Raw genomic sequence first — 18,934 nt, forward strand, 5'->3', positions numbered from 1 at the left:
ACTCTGCTCTCAACAGTGTTCACAGTGATAGACCTGGCTAATGCTTTCTTCAGTGTCCCCCTTCACCTGGATGACCAGTTCCTGTTTGCCTTCACGCATCAGTGGGCACAGTACACATGGGCGGTGATGCCCCAGGGGGCTCTGAACAGCCCCTCACAATTCACCAAAGCACTGTCCACAGTCCTCGCCAACTGGATCACAGAACATGCAGAAGTTACCCCAGCAGCAGGCGCGCTGTCTGGGTGTTATGTTTGACTCCGATCTCTCCTTCATCTCTCATATACAATCTCTTGCCCGCTCGTGCCGCTTACACCTAAAGAACATCTCTAGAATACACCCTTTCTCACCATGGAAACAATAAAAACCCACACTGTCGCCTTGATCCACTCCCATCTGGACTACTGTAATGCTCTATTAATTGGCCTCCCCCTCATGCGACTTTCCCCTCTCCAGTCCATCCTTAAAGGGCCACTGTCACCCCCCCTCTAGCCGTTATAAACTAAAAGAGCCACCTTGTGCAGCAGTAATGCTGCATTCTAACAAGGTGGCTCTTTTAGTTTTTGGTTCATGTATTCCGAAAATAAAGCATTTTGAAAATTATCCAAAATACCTATCTTTGTCCATGGAGGCGGGTCCTCAATCCCCAGCTTGAACCGGTACTCTGCCGTCACTCCAAGCTTCAGGGGCTTTCGGCGCCGCCCCCTCTTCGCTGTTTTGACTTCAAAACAGGTGCCTGCGCTGTGTACAACTTTGTGGGGTAGGCGCAGTAAGCTCTGGCGGTCTGACGTCCCAGCCAGGCTTGCAGACTGCGCCTGTGCTGGCAGTGCAGCCACCCGCCTTGGGAATCCCTGCCCCGCACTGTGCTATGCATTATGCACAGTGCGGGCTAGGATTCCTGGGCATGCGCACTGCGTGTGTCAGCCTGTCACCCAGGTCCTCCGCCTTACAGCGACTGTATATTCAGCTGATCGTGCAGGAATTTTGCAAGGTTGGTTCTTTCCCAACGATTGCTAGGAGGAGGCACGATCAGCTGAATATACAGACGCTGTAAGGCGGGGATCTGGGTGACAGGCTGACACACGCAGCCTATTTTCGAAATACATGAACCAAAAACTAAAAGAGCCACCTTGTTAGAATGCAGCATTACTGCTGCACAAGGTGGCTCTTTTAGTTTATAACGGCTGGAGGGGGGTGACAGTGGCCCTTTAATGCAGCAGCCAGGGTTGTCCATCTGGCTAATCGTTACTCGGACGCGTCCACTCTTCGCCAGTCATTACACTGGCTGCCCATTCATTATAGGATACAATTCAAAGTACTTGTTCTCACCCATAAAGCTCTCCACAGTGCGGAACCCCCTTACATCTCCTCCCTCATTTATGTCTATCGGCCTAACCGACCGATGCGCTCTGCAAATGATTTTCGACTAACCTCTGCACTTAGCCGTACCTCCCACTCCCGACTCCAAGATATTAGGGCCATCCACAATTTGCATAGTTTTAGGCGCTCGCTCAAAACACATTTGTTCAGAGCGGCCTACCACGTTCACTAATCAAACTCATTTTATGTTTGTGTGTGTGTGTAGCCCATTCACTATCCCCATCTATCCCCCACCTTCTGAAGATGGCTGGACCATCATTGCAATACATCATTGTAAATACACACCTGTGCTTTGTATCTCCCCCACCTCATTGTAGATTGTAAGCTCTCACGAGCAGGGTCGTTTTATTTTGCTTTAATTATTATATTGTTAATGTTGTTACTTATGTCTGTTGTGTTTGATACTGTTAAACTGTAAAGCGCTGCAGAATATGTTGGCGCTATATAAGTAAAGATTATTATTATTATTACAATACGTGGACAATCTACTCCTTTGTGCAGTTGACTTTGACACGTGTAAAGCCCATTCTGTGTCTCTCTTACTCTACCTGGCGGAGCAGCACTGCAAGGTCTCAAAGAACAAGGTCCAGTGGTGTCTGAAGCGAGTTACGTTCCTGGGACACTGTATTGCTCACCAGACGAAACACTTGACAGATGACTGGAAGACTACAGTGGAGAAGATGGCTCCCCCAACAACTCCAAAGGCGCTACAGGCCATGCTTGGTCTAGTTTCGTATTGAAGGACCTGGATCCCTGATGCCTCAGTCCTAATGCAGCCTCTGTACGATTGTGTCAATGCAACCCCATTCCTCCTGTCAAATGCAACCTTCAGCTCGTTCAAGAAGTTGAAAGACTTAGTAGTCTCAGCACCAGCACTAGGCCTACCTGACTACGAGAAGCCATTCCGTCTCTACTAGTGTTGAGCATTCCGATACTGCAAATATCGGGTATCGGCTGATATTCGCTGTATCGGAATTCTGATACTGAGTTCCGATATTTTTGCGATATCAGAAATCGGAAGTTCCTATAGTGCAATTATGCAGTATAAAGAAGTATGGGCGGTGCGTAGGCGGAGACTGTGTGTGTGGGCGGTGTCTGTGTGTGACTGTGAGGCTCTCTGCGTGTGTGCCGGGGCTCTTTGCAGTGGGCGGGGTCTCTGTGCAGCGTGCGGGGGTCTCTGCCGGCTGTGCGGGGTGTGCGCGGGTCTCTGCGGCAGGCGGGGGTCTGTGCGGCAGGGGGAGGTCTGTGCAGTGGGCGGGTTCTGTTGTGAATTCTGCTCTTGGGTTCCCTCCAGTGGTTGTAGGTGGGAATGCAGTTGTCTCTGACTCGCAGTCCTGGCCAGGTGTATCGGATGATTACAATTCTGACTGGGATATTTAGGTGTGCAGGATCCTTTAGCCCTTGCCAGTTGCCAATGTTCCTTGTGAAGTGTTGGATCACTTTCTGGCTTCTCCTGCTTGCTGCCAAATTCAGCAAAGATAAGTGTTTGGTTTTTGTATCTGTGGCACACTGCTGTGTGCTTGTTTCAGTTTTATTCCTGCTCTGATTGTAGGATTCACTGGAGTTGCAGATTTACGCTCCTACATCTTTTAGTTAGATGTAGGAAGTTTTTTGTATATTCTGCTGTGGATGTTTTGAAGGGTTTTAATACTGACCGTACAGAACTCTGTCCTATACTGTCCTATCTAGCTAGAGTGGCCTCCTGTGCTAAATCCTGTTTTTCTGCCTGTGCATGTTTTTTCCTCTCCGACTCACTGCCAATATTTGTGGGGGGCTGTCTATCCTTTGGGGATTTTCTCTGAGGCAAGATAGTATTCCAATTTCCATCTTTAGGGGTATTTAGTTTTCCGGCTGTGACGAGGTGTCTAAGTGTGTTAGGTACACTTCACGGCTACTTCTAGTTGCGGTGTTTAGTTCAGGATTGCGGTCAGTATAGTGGCCACTTTCTCCAGTGAAAGTTCTCATGCAGCTCCAAGGTCACCGGATCATAACAGAGTTCTCTGTGCGGCAGTCTCTGCCGGCCGTGCAGGGGTCTGTGCGGGGCGTACAGGGGTCTCTGTGCGGCGTGCGGGGGTCTCTGCCGGCCATGTGTGGGTCTGTGCGAGGGTCTCTGCCGGCCATGCGGGGGTCTGTGCAGGGCATGCGGGGGTCTCTGCGGCCATGCGGGGGTCTGTGCGGGGGTCTGTGCGGCGGGCAGGGTCTCTGTGCGGCATGCGGGGGTCTCTGCTGGCCGTGCAGGGGTCTGTGCGTGACGTGTGCGGGTCTCTGCAGCATGCGGAGGTCTGTGTGGCAGGCGAAGTCTCTGTGCGGCGTGCGGGGGTCTCTGGCCATGCGGGGGTCTGTGCGGTGGGCGGGGGTCTCTGTGCAGCATGTGGGGGTCTCTGCCGGCCGTGCGGGGGTCTGTGCGTGGGTCTCTGCCGGCCGTGCGGTGGTGTGTGCAGAGCGTGCGGGGGTCTGTGTGGCGGGCGGGGTCTCTGCCGGCCGTGCGGGGGTCTGTGCGGCAGGCGGGGGTCTTTGCCAGCCATGCGGGGGTCTCTGCCGGCCGTGCAGGGGTCTGTGCGGGGGTCTCTGCAGGCCGTGCAGGGGTCTGCGCGGGGCGTGCAGTGGTTTCTGCCGGGCATGCAGAGGTCTCTGCCTGCCGTGCGGGGGTCTGTGCGGGACGTGTGGGGGTCTCTGCCAGCCGTGCGGGGGTCTCTGCGGGGCATGCGCGGTGTCTGTGTGGGGTCTCTGCGGCATGTCTCTGTGTGGGGTGTCTCAGTGCGGGCATCGTCCGATGGGACTACAAGCCGCAGAGACCCCGCCCGCCACAGAGACCATGCACACTCCGCAGACCCCCGCACAGCTGGCAGAGACCCCCGCACGCCGCAGAGACCCCGCCCGCTGCACAGACCCCCGCACACCACACAGACCCCCACACGGCCGGCAGAGACCCCCGCACGCCGTGCACAGACCCCCGCACAGCCGGCAGAGACCCCCGCATGCCGCAGAGACCCCGCCCACCGCAGAGACCCCCGCATGGCTGGCAGAGACCCCCGCATGCCCCGCAGAGACCCCGCCCACCGCAGAGACCCCGCCCACCACACAGGCCCCAGAGAGCCCCGGTAGGCAGGTACACATCCCTGGCAGGCCCGCACAGACCCTCACAGTGTCCGCCCATGCACCGCCCACACTCTTCCCCCCTCAAATACAGGATGTTTAAGGAGTCAGAAAGGGCTTATTTACATTCCGATATTTTTGTCCCATTGACTTGCATTGGTATCGGGTATCGGCGAGATCCGATATTTTTGGGATATTGGCCAATCCAATCCGATACTTCTGGGTATCGGAAGGTATCGCTCAACACTAGTCTCTACCTGATGGAGAAAGAAGGCCATGCTACCGGAGTCCTGACGCAGGTTTACAGGGGGGGGGGGGAGGCAGAGACCTCTAGGCTACTGTTTAGCTCGCCTGGATCCAGTTGCAAGGGGAGCCCCCTCCTGCATGAGAGCAGTATTTGAAGCACAAGCCCTCCTGTACAAGACTGCTGACATCATTCTTGGACATCCACTGGAAATCCTGGCACCGCATGACATCTCAGCAATCCTCAACCAAACCCAGCCGAAACATCTCTCCACCACCAGACATCTTCATCTCCAGTGCTCTCTGCTCTTGTCTGACAATGTCACCATCTCCAGATGCACAGTCCTCAACCCGGACACTCTACTCCCACTCCCAAGGGGAATGCGGATATGGACTTTTCAGATCAAAATCTACCAAGGGGGATGCGGATATGAACTCTTCAGATCAAAATCTGCATGATACCTTTCACAAGGGTCTGGATTTGCTCCGGACTGATGACCATGATTGCTTCAGCATCATGCAACAGGAAACAGCAGGACTACCCAATGTGGCAGATGAGCCACTGACCAACCCAGAGTTGATCCTCTACGTAGATGGCTCCAGATTTGCAGATGAAGGAAGATTCCACACGGGATGTGCATTGACCAGCAATCAAGAAATCCTGTGGTCCAGAAGTCTGCCGCCTAGCCTGTCAACCCGGGAAGCTGAACTGATAGTGCTGACGAAGGCCTGCCAGATTGCAGGCAAAACTGCGAACATATATACCGATTCAAGGTACTCGCATGGCATAGCACATGACTTTGGACCCATCTGGGCTGCAAGAGACTTCATCACAGCAAGCGGAACTGTAAAGCATCATGGAGCCATCAGGGACCTGCTGGACGCACTCCAACTTCCAAAAATGGTGGCAGTACTAAAAATCAAAGCGCATAGAAAACTGAACACAGTAGGGGCACAGGGCAACAACATGGCGGATATGGCAGCCAAAGGAAGACAATATGGAGAAGTGGGAGAGGTCATAGAGCCGGACGGCTACTACATGGCAACTGAGGACAAGACACCAGACAAGATGACGTCCTGGGACCTGTTTATTAAGTTGCAGGAGCAAGCTTCAAAGGAGAAGGAACACTGGATGCGGAAGGGGCAACACATCAAGAAGGAAGGGTATACTCAATGGACTACAAACCCTGTTTACCCCGAAGCATGTATCCTATGGTGGTTCAATGGGCACATGGGCCCACACATAAATCAAAGACACAGATAAATGATCTGATAGGTGCATACTGGTTTGCTCCAGGGATCTCCACCCTAACAGCCAAATTCACTAGCAGCTGTTTGACCTGCGGCAAATGCAACCCTGGAAGAATGGAGAAAGTTCCCACACATCATCTTGCCAGACCATTGTACCTCTTTCAGAGAATCCAGATCGACCACATCCAGATGCCGCCAAGTGGAGGTTTTGAATATGCCCTTGTGGTCGTGTTCTCAGGGTGGTCAAAAGCTTTCCCAGCAAGAAACCAGTCGGCGAAGACTACTTCAAAGAAGCTACTCTCAGAGATATGGGGTTCCAGAAGTGATAGAGAGTGACCAGGGACCCGCATTCACAGCAAACCTCACACGAGAGATCTGGTCAGCAGTAGGGTCAGACTTAGGCCTACACACTCCCTACCACCCTCAGAGTAGCGGGAAAGTGGAAAGACTAAACGGTACACTTAAGAACAGGATGTTGAAAGTTGCCCAAGAGACAAACAAACCATGGCATGAGACACTCCCAATCACACTATTTAGTGTAAGGCACACTCCCAGAGGCCCAGAAAAGCTGTCACCGTATGAAATTTTGTTTGGGTCTAGTCCCAGGTTAGGGGTATTCTTCCCTCAGCAGCTGACTATGCAATATGATTCTTTGACTGCTTATGTAATTGAACTCACCAAGAAACTTGCTAATATCCATTCTCGAGATTTTTATTCATTGCCAGATCCAGAATCCGATACGCACTCCTTGAAGCCAGGAGACTGGGTGTTGGTGAAAAAGTTTGTAAGGAGAACACCACTCGATCCCAGATTTGATGGCCCTTGCCAAGTGCTGCTGATGACACCAACCTCTGTGAAACTGGAGGGAAGACCCACTTGGATCCACGCATCACACTGCAAGAAAGCTCCCATACCAGAAGGTACACCCAAGCCAGAATGATGTTGTGGATGCCCTGCCTGACCGGATAGATGACCTACCTGATAAAGAATACACACCGCTGACTACACATGCTGTTGACTAAGAGACCGTACAGATAAGCGAGGGGGTGGGGTGTGTCTATATGTCCTTAAAACCCATCCTGCGTGATAATATAGGTGAATTTAATGAAAATGTGGAATCCCTGTGGGTGGAGATAAGGAGAGGGGGAAAAATAATAAATTGCTGATAGGGGTTTGTTATAAATCTCCAAAAATAATGGAAGCAATGGAGAATATCCTCGTAAAGCAAATAGATGAAGCTGTGACTCAAGGAGAAGTCATTATTATGGGGGACTTCAACTACCCTGAAATAGATTGGGGAACAGAAACCTGCAGTTCCAGCAAAGGTAATCGGTTTTTGACAACTATGAGAGACAATTACCTTTCACAACTGGTTCAGGACCCAACAAGAATGGGGGGCACTGCTAGACCTAATATTAACCAACAGGCCAGACCGCATAGCAAATATAAGGGTTGGGGGTCACTTGGGAAATAGCGATCACAAAATAATAAATTTTCATGTATCCTTTAAAAAGATGTGTAATAGAGGGGTTACAAGGACACTAAACTTCAGGAGGGCAAATTTCCAACAGATGAGAGAGGATCTTGGTGCAATTAACTGGGACGATATCCTGAGACACAAAAATACACAAAGAAAATGGGAGACATTTATTAGCATCCTGGATAGGACCTGTGCACAGTATATACCGTATGGGAATAAACATATTAGAAATAGGAAAAAGCAAATCAAGGCAGCAAAGATTGAGACAGAGAGACTCATTGCCAGAGAGAGTAAAAATAATCCTAAAATATTCTATAACTACATAAATAGTAAGAAACTAAAAAATGATAGTGTTGGCCCCCTTAACCCCTTTACCCCCAAGGGTGGTTTGCACGTTAATGACCGGGCCAATTTTTACAATTCTGACCACTGTCCCTTTATGAGGTTATAACTCTGGAACGCTTCAACGGATCCTGGTGATTCTGACACTGTTTTCTCGTGACATATTGTACTTCATGACAATGGTAAAAATTCTTTGATATTACCTGCGTTTATTTGTGAAAAAAACAGAAATTTGGCGAAAATTATGAAAATTTCGCAATTTTCCAACTTTGAATTTTTATGCAATTAAATCACAGAGATATGTCACACAAAATACTTAATAAGTAACATTTCCCACATGTCTACTTTACATCAGCACAATTTTGGAACCAAAATTTTTTTTGTTAGGGAGTTATAAGGGTTAAAAGTTGACCAGCAATTTCTCATTTCTACAACACCATTTTTTTTTAGGGATCACATCTCATTTGAAGTCATTTTGAGGGGTCTAAATGATAGAAAATACCCAAGTGTGACACCATTCTAAAAACTACACCCCTCAAGGTGCTCAAAATAATATTCAAGAAGTTTATTAACCCTTCTGGTGCTTCTCAGGAATTTTTTGAATGTTTAAATAAAAATGAACATTTAACTTTTTTTCACACAAAATTAATTTCAGCCCCAATTTGTTTTATTTTACCAAGGGTAACAGGAGAAAATGGACCCCAAACATTGTTGTACAATTTGTCCTGAGTACGCCAATACTCCACATGTGGGGGTAAACCACTGTTTGGGCGCATGGTAGAGCTCGGAAGCGAAGGAGCGCCATTTGACTTTTCAATGCAAAATTGACTGGAATTGAGATGGGACGCCATGTTGCGTTTGGAGAGCCCCTGATGTGTCTAAACATTGAAACCCCCCACAAGTGACACCATTTTGGAAAGTAGACCCCCTAAGGAATTTATCTAGAGGTGTGGTGAGCACTTTGACCCACCAAGGGCTTCACAGAAGTTTATAATGGAGAGCCGTAAAAATAAAACAAAATTTTTTCCCCACAAAAATTATTTTTTAGCCCCCAATTTTTTATTTTCCCAAGGGTAAGAGAAGAAATTGGATCCCAAAAGTTGTTGTACAATTTGTCCTGAGTACGCTGATACCTCATATGTGGAAGTAAACCACTGTTTGTGCGGATGGGAGAGCTCGGAAGGGAAGGAGCGCCGTTTGACTTTTCAATGCAAAATTGAGAGGAATTGAGATGGGACGCCATGTTGCGTTTGGAGAGCCACTGATGTGCCATATGTGGGGGGAACCACTGTTTGGGCGCATGGGAGGGCTCGGAAGGGAAGGAGTGCCATTTGAATGCAGACTTAGATGGAATGGTCTGCAGGTGTCACATTGCGTTTGCAGAGCCCCTAATGTACCTAAACAGTAGAAACCCCCCACAAGTGACCCCATATTGGAAACTAGACCCCCCAAGGAACTTATCTAGATGTGTTGTGAGAACTTTGAACCCCCAAGTGTTTCACTGCAGTTTATAACGCAGAGCCGTGAAAATAAAAACCCCCCACAAGTGACACCATTTTGGAAAGTAGACCCCTTAAGGAGCTTATCTAGATGTGTGGTGAGCGCTTTGACCCACCAAGGGCTTCACAGAAGTTTATAATGGAGAGCCGTAAAAATAAGACAAAATTTTTTTCCCCACAAAAATTATTTTTTAGCCCCCAGTTTTGTATTTTCCCGAGGGTAACAGGAGAAATTGGACCCCAAAATTTGTTGTCCAATTTGTCCTGAGTGCACTGATACCCCATATGTGGGGGGGGAACCACTGTTTGGGTGCATGGGAGGGCTCAGAAGAGAAGGAGCTCCATTTGGAAAGCAGACTTAGATGGAATGGTATGCAGGTGTCACATTGCATTTGCAGAGCCCCTAATGTACCTAAACAGTAGAAACCCCCTACAAGTGACACCATATTGGAAACTAGACCCCCTAAGGAACTCATCTAGATGTGTTGTGAGAGCTTTGAACCCCCAAGTGTTTCACTACAGTTTGTAACGCAGAGCCGTGAAAATTAAAAAAAAAAAACTTTCCCCCAAAAATTATTTTTTATCCCCCAGTTTTGTATTTTCCCGAGGGTAAGAGGAGAAATTCGACCCCAAAAGTTGCTGTCCAATTTGTCCTGAGTACGCTAATACCCCATATGTTGGGGGGAACCACCATTTGGGCGCATGGGAGGGCTCGGAAGGGAAGGAGTGCCATTTGGAATGCAGACTTAGATGGAATGGTCTGCAGGCGTCACATTGCGTTTGCAGAACCCCTAATGTACCTAAACAGTAGAAACCCCCCACAAGTAACCCCATATTGGAAACTAGACCCCCCAAGGAACTTATCTAGATGTGTTGTGAGAACTTTGAACCCCCAAGTGTTTCACTACAGTTTATAACGCAGAGCCGTGAAAATAAAAAATCGTTTTTTTCCCCACAAAAATAATTTTTTAGCCCCCAGTTTTGTATTTTCCCAAGGGTAACAGGAGAAATTGGACCCCAAATGTTGTTGTCCTATTTGTCCTGAGTACGCTGATACCCCATATGTTGGGGTAAACCCCTGTTTGGGCACACGGGAGAGCTCGGAAGGGAAGAAGCACTGTTTTACTTTTTCAAAGCAGAATTGGCTGGAATTGAGATCGGACGCCATGTCGCGTTTGGAGAGCCCCTGATGTGCCTAAACAGTGGAAACCCCCCAATTATAACTGAAACCCTAATCCAAACACACCCCTAACCCTAATCCCAACAGTAACCCTAACCACACCTCTAACCCTGACACACCCCTAACCCTAATCCCAACCCTATTCCCAACTGTAAATGTAATCTAAACCCTAACTGTAACTTTAGCCCCAACCCTAACCCTAACTTTAGCCCCAACCCAAACTGTAGCCCTAACCCTAGCCCTAATCCTAGCCCTAACCCTAACCCTAGCCCTAACCCTAATGGAAAAATGGAAATAAATACATTTTTTTAATTTTTCCCTAACTAAGGGGGTGATGAAGGGGGGTTTGATTTACTTTTATAGCGGGTTTTTTAGCGGATTTTTATGATTGGCAGCCGTCACACACTGAAAGACGCTTTTTATTGCAAAAAATATTTTTTGCGTTACCACATTTTGAGAGCTATAATTTTTCCATATTTTGGTCCACAGAGTCATGTGAGGTCTTGTTTTTTGCGGGACGAGTTGACGTTTTTATTGGTAACATTTTCGGGCACGTGACTTTTTTGATCGCTTTTTATTCCGATTTTTGTGAGGCAGAATGACCAAAAACCAGCTATTCATGAATTTCTTTTGGGGGAGGCGTTTATACCGTTCCGCGTTTGGTAAAATGGATAAAGCAGTTTTATTCTTCGGGTCAGTACGATTACAGCGACACCTCATTGATATCATTTTTTTATGTTTTAGCGCTTTTATACGATAAAAACTATTTTATAGAAAAAATAATTATTTTTGCATCGCTTTATTCTCAGGACTATAACTTTTTTATTTTTTTGCTGATGATGCTGTATTGTGGCTCGTTTTTTGCGGGACAAGATGACGTTTTCAGCGGTACCATGGTTATTTATATCTGTCTTTTTGATCGCGTCTTATTCCACTTTTTGTTCGGCGGTATGATAATAAAGCGTTGTTTTTTGCCTCTTTTTTTTTTTTCTTACGGTGTTTACTGAAGGGGTTAACTAGTGGGCCAGTTTTATAGGTCGGGCCGTTACGGACACGGCGATGCTAAATATGTGTACTTTTATTGTTTTTTTTTTATTTAGATAAAGAAATGTATTTATGGGAATAATATATACCGTATATACTCGAGTATAAGCCGAGATTTTCAGCCCACTTTTTTGGGCTGAAAGTCCCCCTCTCGGCTTATACTCGAGTCATATACCCGGGTGTCGGCAGGGGAGGGGGAGCGGGGGCTGTGTAGTCATACTTACCTGCTGCGGCGCGGTCCCTGCAGTCCCTGGCTTCCCCGGCGCTGCAGATTCTTCCTGTACTGAGCGGTCACATGGCACCGCTCATTACAGAAATGAATAGGCGGCTCCACCCCCATAGGGGAGGAGCCGCATATTCATTGCTGTAAATGATCGGTGCCATGTGACCGCTCAATTACAGGAAGAAGCCGCAGCACCGGAGAAGCCAGGGACTGCAGGGACCGCGCCGCAGCAGGTAAGGGGTGCGCAGCGCTATAATTACCTGCTCCTCGCTCCGGTGCGGCTCCGTCTGCAGCGTCCTCTAGCAGTGACGCTCAGGTTAGAGGGCGCTGTGACGTAGTCAGTGTGCGCCCTCTGCTGAGCGTCAGTGCTGGAGACGGAGCCGCAGAGGAGCAGGTAATTATTGAAAGCGCTGGCGTCCTGAGAAGAGAGGTGAGTATGTGATTTTTTTTTTATTGCAGCCGCATTCTATATGGCACAGCATTATAAGGAGCACCTATGGGGCCATAATCAAAGGTGCAGAGCATATATGGCACAGCATTATAAGGAGCACCTATGGGGCCATAATCAAAGGTGCAGAGCATATATGGCACAGCATTATAAGGAGCATCTATGGGGCCATAATCAACGGTGCAGAGCATATATGGCACAGCATTATAAGGGGCATCTATGGGGCCATAATCAAAGGTGCAGAGCATATATGGCACAGCATTATAAGGAGCATCTATGGGGCCATAATCAAAGGTGCAGAGCATATATGGCACAGCTTTATAAGGAGCATCTATGGGGCCATAATCAAAGGTGCAGAGCATATATGGCACAGCATCATAAGGAGCATCTATGGGGCCATAATCAAAGGTGCAGAGCATTATATATGGCACAGCATTATAAGGAGCATCTATGGGGCCATAATCAACGGTGCAGAGCATTCTATATGGCACAGCTTTATAAGGAGCATCTATGGGGCAATAATGAACGGTGCAGAGCATTCTATATAGCACAGTTGTATATGGAGCATCTATGGGGCAATAATGAATGGTATGGAGCATCTATTTTTATTTTTGAAATTCACCGGTAGCTGCTGCATTTTCTACCCTAGGCTTATACTCGAGTCAATAAGTTTTCCCAGTTTTTTGTGGCAAAATTAGGGGGGTCGGCTTATACTCGAGTATATACGGTGTTAGGAGTCGAGTTTCCTCTGCTGCACAGGGGGAATCTCGATCCGTGTCTGCTGCGGTCTCCCATTCGGTATCGGCCGCAGTGGGCTCTGCTCAGTGGAGACGTCGCTCCCAGCGTCTCGCTGGGGCTGATTCGGTGCATAGGGTCACTACTGCCTTTTCTGGCTTTCCTATGGTACCCTGCACTGATCTGCGGCGAGCGAGCCTCTCTGGGACTAAGTCCTTGTTTACTCACACTGAGCATGCCCAGGGCAGGGTCTCCCATTGGAGGTCGAGGGCCACATGTTCGGTCACATGCTCAGGTGCTGCAGTACATTCCATTGGCCCTTCTGGAAGGTCCTGAAAGGGCAAAACATGCTCAGGTACTGCAGCACTTTCCATTGGTCCTTCTGGAAGGTCCTGAAAGGGCAAAAACTTCAGTAGCAGCTTCCTGTGCTGCAACTATATAAACTGCGCATGACCGCACGGCCATGCGCTAGTATCGTCTTATGCTATATGCTTTGCGCCAATGTGGTCATGTGTTTGAATGTGTTTAGGGACCCGGCTGAAATAAGCCCCTAGAATGCTGGCACCTCCGGCGAGGAGATTGTGTTTAAGTGTGTTCAGGGACCCGGCTGAAATAAGCCCCTAGAATGCTGGCATCTCCGGCGATGAGTTTTGTATGCATGCATGACCACTCACTGCTCACATCTGGGTAGTTGGCCTGTGCCTCTGTGAAAGTCTAACAGGGCACAGAGCTTTCCTCTCGCGGTTACTCTGTGAAGCTAACAGAGTTGGTATATACCGCCATATAGAGCCGCCATTATTTAGCAGCAGGTGCTTTCCTGCACAGTGGATCCCGGGTTGCGAACGCACCAATTCCATTTAATAAATTATATATTTGGTGCGTTCCGCCAACCCTAACAGTATACTAGCGCCAGGATCTGGCTAAGTAATGGCGGATGAACAGCGATTGCAGGGGTACATCCAGCTGCTGGAGGGCCGGTTGGCGTCTCTTGAGCGTTCAACCTTGGCGGTGGATGTTACCGCAATAGCTGTTCAGGCTGCTAGCGTGGCTGCAGCAGCTTTACCCACTGCCACCTCTGTTCCGACCCTATCTCACCTTCCTTTGCCTGAGAGATACTCTGTGGACAGTAAGTCCTGTAGGGGTTTCGTGAGCCAATGTGGTATACACCTCGAGCTTCTGGCTGCACGTTTCCCTACTGAGCGGGCAAAGGTGGGATTCATAATCTCTCTACTGTCGGACAAAGCGTTGGAGTGGGCTACGCCGCTGTGGGAGCGCAACGATCATGTGGTGCAGAGTGTTCCTAGGTTTCTGGACACTCTGAAACAGGTCTTTTTAGGACCTCAAGTCACCCATGATACAGCGCTCCAACTGCTGGCTTTGACTCAGGGTTCAACCATGGTCAGCCATTTTGCTGTTCACTTCCGGACATTAGCGTCTGAGTTGGAATGGCCAGATAAAACCCTCATTCTCGTATTTTGGAGGGGGCTGGCTGACCATGTGAAGGACGCTTTGGCCACTAGGGAGATTCCCGCCACACTGGAGGAGCTCATAGCCGTATCTACTCGTATTGACCTCCGTTTTAACGAGCGGAGGTTGGAGCGAGCCCAGTGTAGGCAGAGGTTTCGGCTGGCTCCCACCTTCGCCAAACCTTTGGAATCTCCAGTCCAGGCATCCGAGTCACATGAGGCCTTAGAGGTGACACGAGCGGGATCCAAGTCTCAGTCTGCCCGTGCACATAAGGTCCGTCATGTTTGCCAGCAGTCAGGACACCTTGCCTCCAAGGGTCCTCAGCGGTCGGGGAAACGTCAGCGTCTAGTGGCAGTTGGAGGAGGTACACTAGACACGGCGACGTTTGCCTCAAAGTTGTCCTTCAAGGGGACAATTACCATAGGCCCATCCACTCTTATGGTCGAGCTATGCGTGGATTCTGGGGCAGAAGGTAACTTTATGTCTTCCGCTTTTGCCCAGCGTCACGCAATACCCTTGGTGATGCTCGCCAAGCCGGTAACCGTTCGAGTGGTAAATGGGTCAACACTACCTTCACAGATTACCCACCAAACCATTCCTTTCACGCTATCTGTGTCTCCATCACATCAGGAGATAATCTCCCTATTAGTCATTCCTGAGGGAATTGATGAGGTCCTGTTGGGGATACCATGGCTTCGCTACCATTCTCCTCATATTGAGTGGTCCTCTGGGAGAATTTTGGGCTGGAGTAAATCTTGCGAGGGTAGATGTCTGAGGGAGTGCGTTCAGGTTGCTACTACACAGGTACCCGCAGATCTTTCCTCTCTCCCCAAGCACTATTGGCCCTATGCAGACGTGTTCTCCAAAAGAGCTGTGGAGACCCTTCCGCCTCACCGCCCCTATGACTGTCCTATTGACCTATTGCCTGGTGCTGAGCCTCCCCGGGGTCGAGTCTATCCGTTATCTCTCCCAGAGATGGAGGCAATGTCCCAGTACATCCAGGAGAATCTGGCAAGAGGATTCATTAGGAAGTCAGTGTCACCGGCAGGGGCAGGGTTCTTCTTCGTACAGAAGAAGACTGGAGACTTACGTCCATGCATAGACTACAGGGGTCTTAACGCCATCACCGTTAAGAACAAGTACCCACTACCCCTGATATCTGAGCTGTTTGATAGGCTACGGGGAGCGAGGGTATTTACAAAGTTAGATCTGCGGGGTGCTTACAACCTGATTCGCATCTGTGAGGGGGATGAATGGAAGACGGCTTTTAACACCAGGGATGGGCACTATGAATATCTGGTGATGCCCTTCGGGCTCTGTAATGCCCCAGCCGTTTTCCAAGACTTTGTGAACGACATCTTCCGGGATATGCTCACCACCTCGGTCGTAGTCTATCTGGATGATATTCTCATCTTCTCTCCAGATATTGACTCCCATCGGAGAGATGTTCGCAAAGTCTTCGACCTCTTACGGGCAAACTCCCTCTACGCCAAGTTGGAGAAGTGTGTGTTTGAGCAGGAGTCCTTGCCTTTCCTTGGTTATATCATCTCTGCCCAGGGTTTGGCTATGGATCCTGCCAAGCTACAGGCTGTAATGGACTGGCAGGAACCCCATTCTCTTAAAGCGGTGCAGCGCTTTATGGGGTTCATAAATTACTATCGCCAGTTCATTCCACACTTCTCAACTTTGGTAGCTCCCTTGGTTGCCCTCACCAAGAAGGGAGCAAATCCCAAGTAGTGGTCAGAGGAGGTCTCCAAAGCCTTTCTCTCGATCAAGTCACACTTCGCTAGCGCTCCCATCCTACATCGCCCCGATGTTGATAAGCCATTTATCTTGGAGGTGGATGCCTCATCCGTTGGTGCTGGAGCAGTCCTTTTCCAAAAGGATGCTCAAGGTCGGAAGCATCCTTGCTTCTTCTTCTCCAAGACCTTCACACCAGCGGAGAGGAATTATTCCATCGGGGACAGGGAGTTGCTGGCCATGAAGTTGGCTTTTTCGGAGTGGAGACATCTCTTGGAGGGAGCTCGCTTTCCCTTCCAAGTCTTCACTGACCACAAGAACTTGCTGTATCTGCAAACGGCCCAGCGGCTGAATTCTCGCCAGGCTAGATGGTCCCTGTTCTTCTCCCGGTTCCATTTTACTCTCCATTTCCTCTCCGGGGAGAAGAACGTTCGTGCTGACGCTCTCTCCCGCTCCGTGGTGTCATCGGAGGAGGAGGAGCCTTGGCTTATTGTCCCTTCTGAGAGCCTGAGAACTGTAGCTCCGGTTTCGCTAGAGTCTGTGCCCCCGGGCAAGACTTTCGTACCAGCTAACTTGCGACCGGAGGTTCTCTCTTGGGCTCACTCCTCCAGAGTGGGTGGGCATTTTGGGACCAAGAGGACATCTGAGCTTCTGGCGAGAACATACTGGTGGCCACATATGGCCCGAGATGTCAAGGACTATATTCAGGCATGCGTTTCTTGCGCCCAGAATCGGTCTCCTCGGCAACAGCCTGCTGGGTTGTTTTACCCTCTACCGGTGGCAGACAGGCCCTGGGAGATGGTCGGGATGGACTTTGTGGTGGGTCTACCCAAGTCGCATGGCTGCTCCATTATTTGGGTTGTCACCGACCATTTCTCCAAGATGGTGCATTTGGTGCCGCTTCCTCGGTTACCCTCAGCACGGGCCTTGGCGGTGTTGTTCATTAAGCACGTTTTCCGTTTGCATGGTATGCCTGATAAGATTGTCAGCGATCGGGGTCCCCAGTTCGCATCTCGGTTTTGGAGAGAGCTCTGCCGTTTACTCAGCATAGAGTTAAACCTCTCCTCTGCATACCATCCCGAGACGAATGGGTTGGTGGAGAGAACCAACCAGACTCTGGTGACATATTTGCGACATTTCGTCTCTGCTAGGCAGGATGACTGGGCATCTTTGCTACCTTGGGCGGAATTTGCCCTGAACAACGCCGTAGCCGATTCCACTGGTCAAACTCCTTTTCTCCTTAATTACGGCCAGCATCCGCGTGTCCCTGTGCCCATGCCCGTGTCATCCACCGATTCTAGGGTGGCAGACTGGGCGGTGGAGGCACGTGACATCTGGGACCGCACACAGGATGCCATCCGGGCCTCCAAGGAGAGAATGAGGGTTTCGGCTGATACACACCGGCGCCCCGCTCCGGTCTTTGCTCCTGGCGACTTAGTCTGGCTCTCCGCCCGTAACATCAGGCTGCGAGTTGAGTCCACTAAGTTTGCTCCTCGCTACATTGGCCCATTTAAGGTTCTGGCTATTCCTCCACGCCTTGGTATCACCGATACTTTCCACGTTTCCCTCTTAAAGCCCGTTCATTTGTCCCGGTTTTCCGAGTCATCTGCTGGGACATCGGGTTCATCCACGGATGAGTTTGAGGTGAATGCTATTGTGGGGTGCAAGGTGGTACGTGGCAAGAAATTTTATCTGGTGGACTGGAAGGGTCACGGCCCAGAGGATAGAACCTGGGAGCCTGTGGAGCACATTCGGGCTCCGCTGCTTATCGCAGCTTTTGAGCGTAGTGAGGCTCAAGGAGGGGGGGGGGCCCTAGGAGGGGGGGTAATGTTAGGAGTCGAGTTTCCTCTGCTGCACAGGGGGAATCTCGATCCGTGTCTGCTGCGGTCTCCCATTCGGTATCGGCCGCAGTGGGCTCTGCTCAGCGGAGACGTCGCTCCCAGCGTCTCACTGGGGCTGATTCGGTGCATAGGGTCACTACTGCCTTTTCTGGCTTTCCTATGGTACCCTGCACTGATCTGCGGCGAGCGAGCCTCTCTGGGACTAAGTCCTTGTTTACTCACACTGAGCATGCCCAGGGCAGGGTCTCCCATTGGAGGTCGAGGGCCACATGTTCGGTCACATGCTCAGGTGCTGCAGTACATTCCATTGGTCCTTCTGGAAGGTCCTGAAAGGGCAAAACATGCTCAGGTACTGCAGCACTTTCCATTGGTCCTTCTGGAAGGTCCTGAAAGGGCAAAAACTTCAGTAGCAGCTTCCTGTGCTGCAACTATATAAACTGCGCATGACTGCACGGCCATGCGCTAGTATCGTCTTATGCTATATGCTTTGCGCCAATGTGGTCATGTGTTTGAATGTGTTCAGGGTCCCGGCTGAAATAAGCCCCTAGAATGCTGGCACCTCCGGCGAGGAGATTGTGTTTAAGTGTGTTCAGGGACCCGGCTGAAATAAGCCCCTAGAATGCTGGCATCTCCGGCGAGGAGTTTTGTATGCATGCATGACCACTCACTGCTCACATCTGGGTAGTTGGCCTGTGCCTCTGTGAAAGTCTAACAGGGCACAGAGCTTTCCTCTCGCGGTTACTCTGTGAAGCTAACAGAGTTGGTATATATCGCCATATAGAGCCGCCATTATTTAGCAGCAGGTGCTTTCCTGCACAGTGGATCCCGGGTTGCGAACGCACCAATTCCATTTAATAAATTATATATTTGGTGCGTTCCGCCAACCCTAACATACGGTATATATTTTTTTCATTATTTAAGAATATTTTTTTTTACACATTTGGAAAAATTTTTTTTAACTTTTTTAC

Source organism: Ranitomeya imitator, chromosome 2 (genome assembly GCF_032444005.1).
Source record: "Ranitomeya imitator isolate aRanImi1 chromosome 2, aRanImi1.pri, whole genome shotgun sequence".
NCBI classification, from domain to species: domain Eukaryota; kingdom Metazoa; phylum Chordata; class Amphibia; order Anura; family Dendrobatidae; genus Ranitomeya; species Ranitomeya imitator.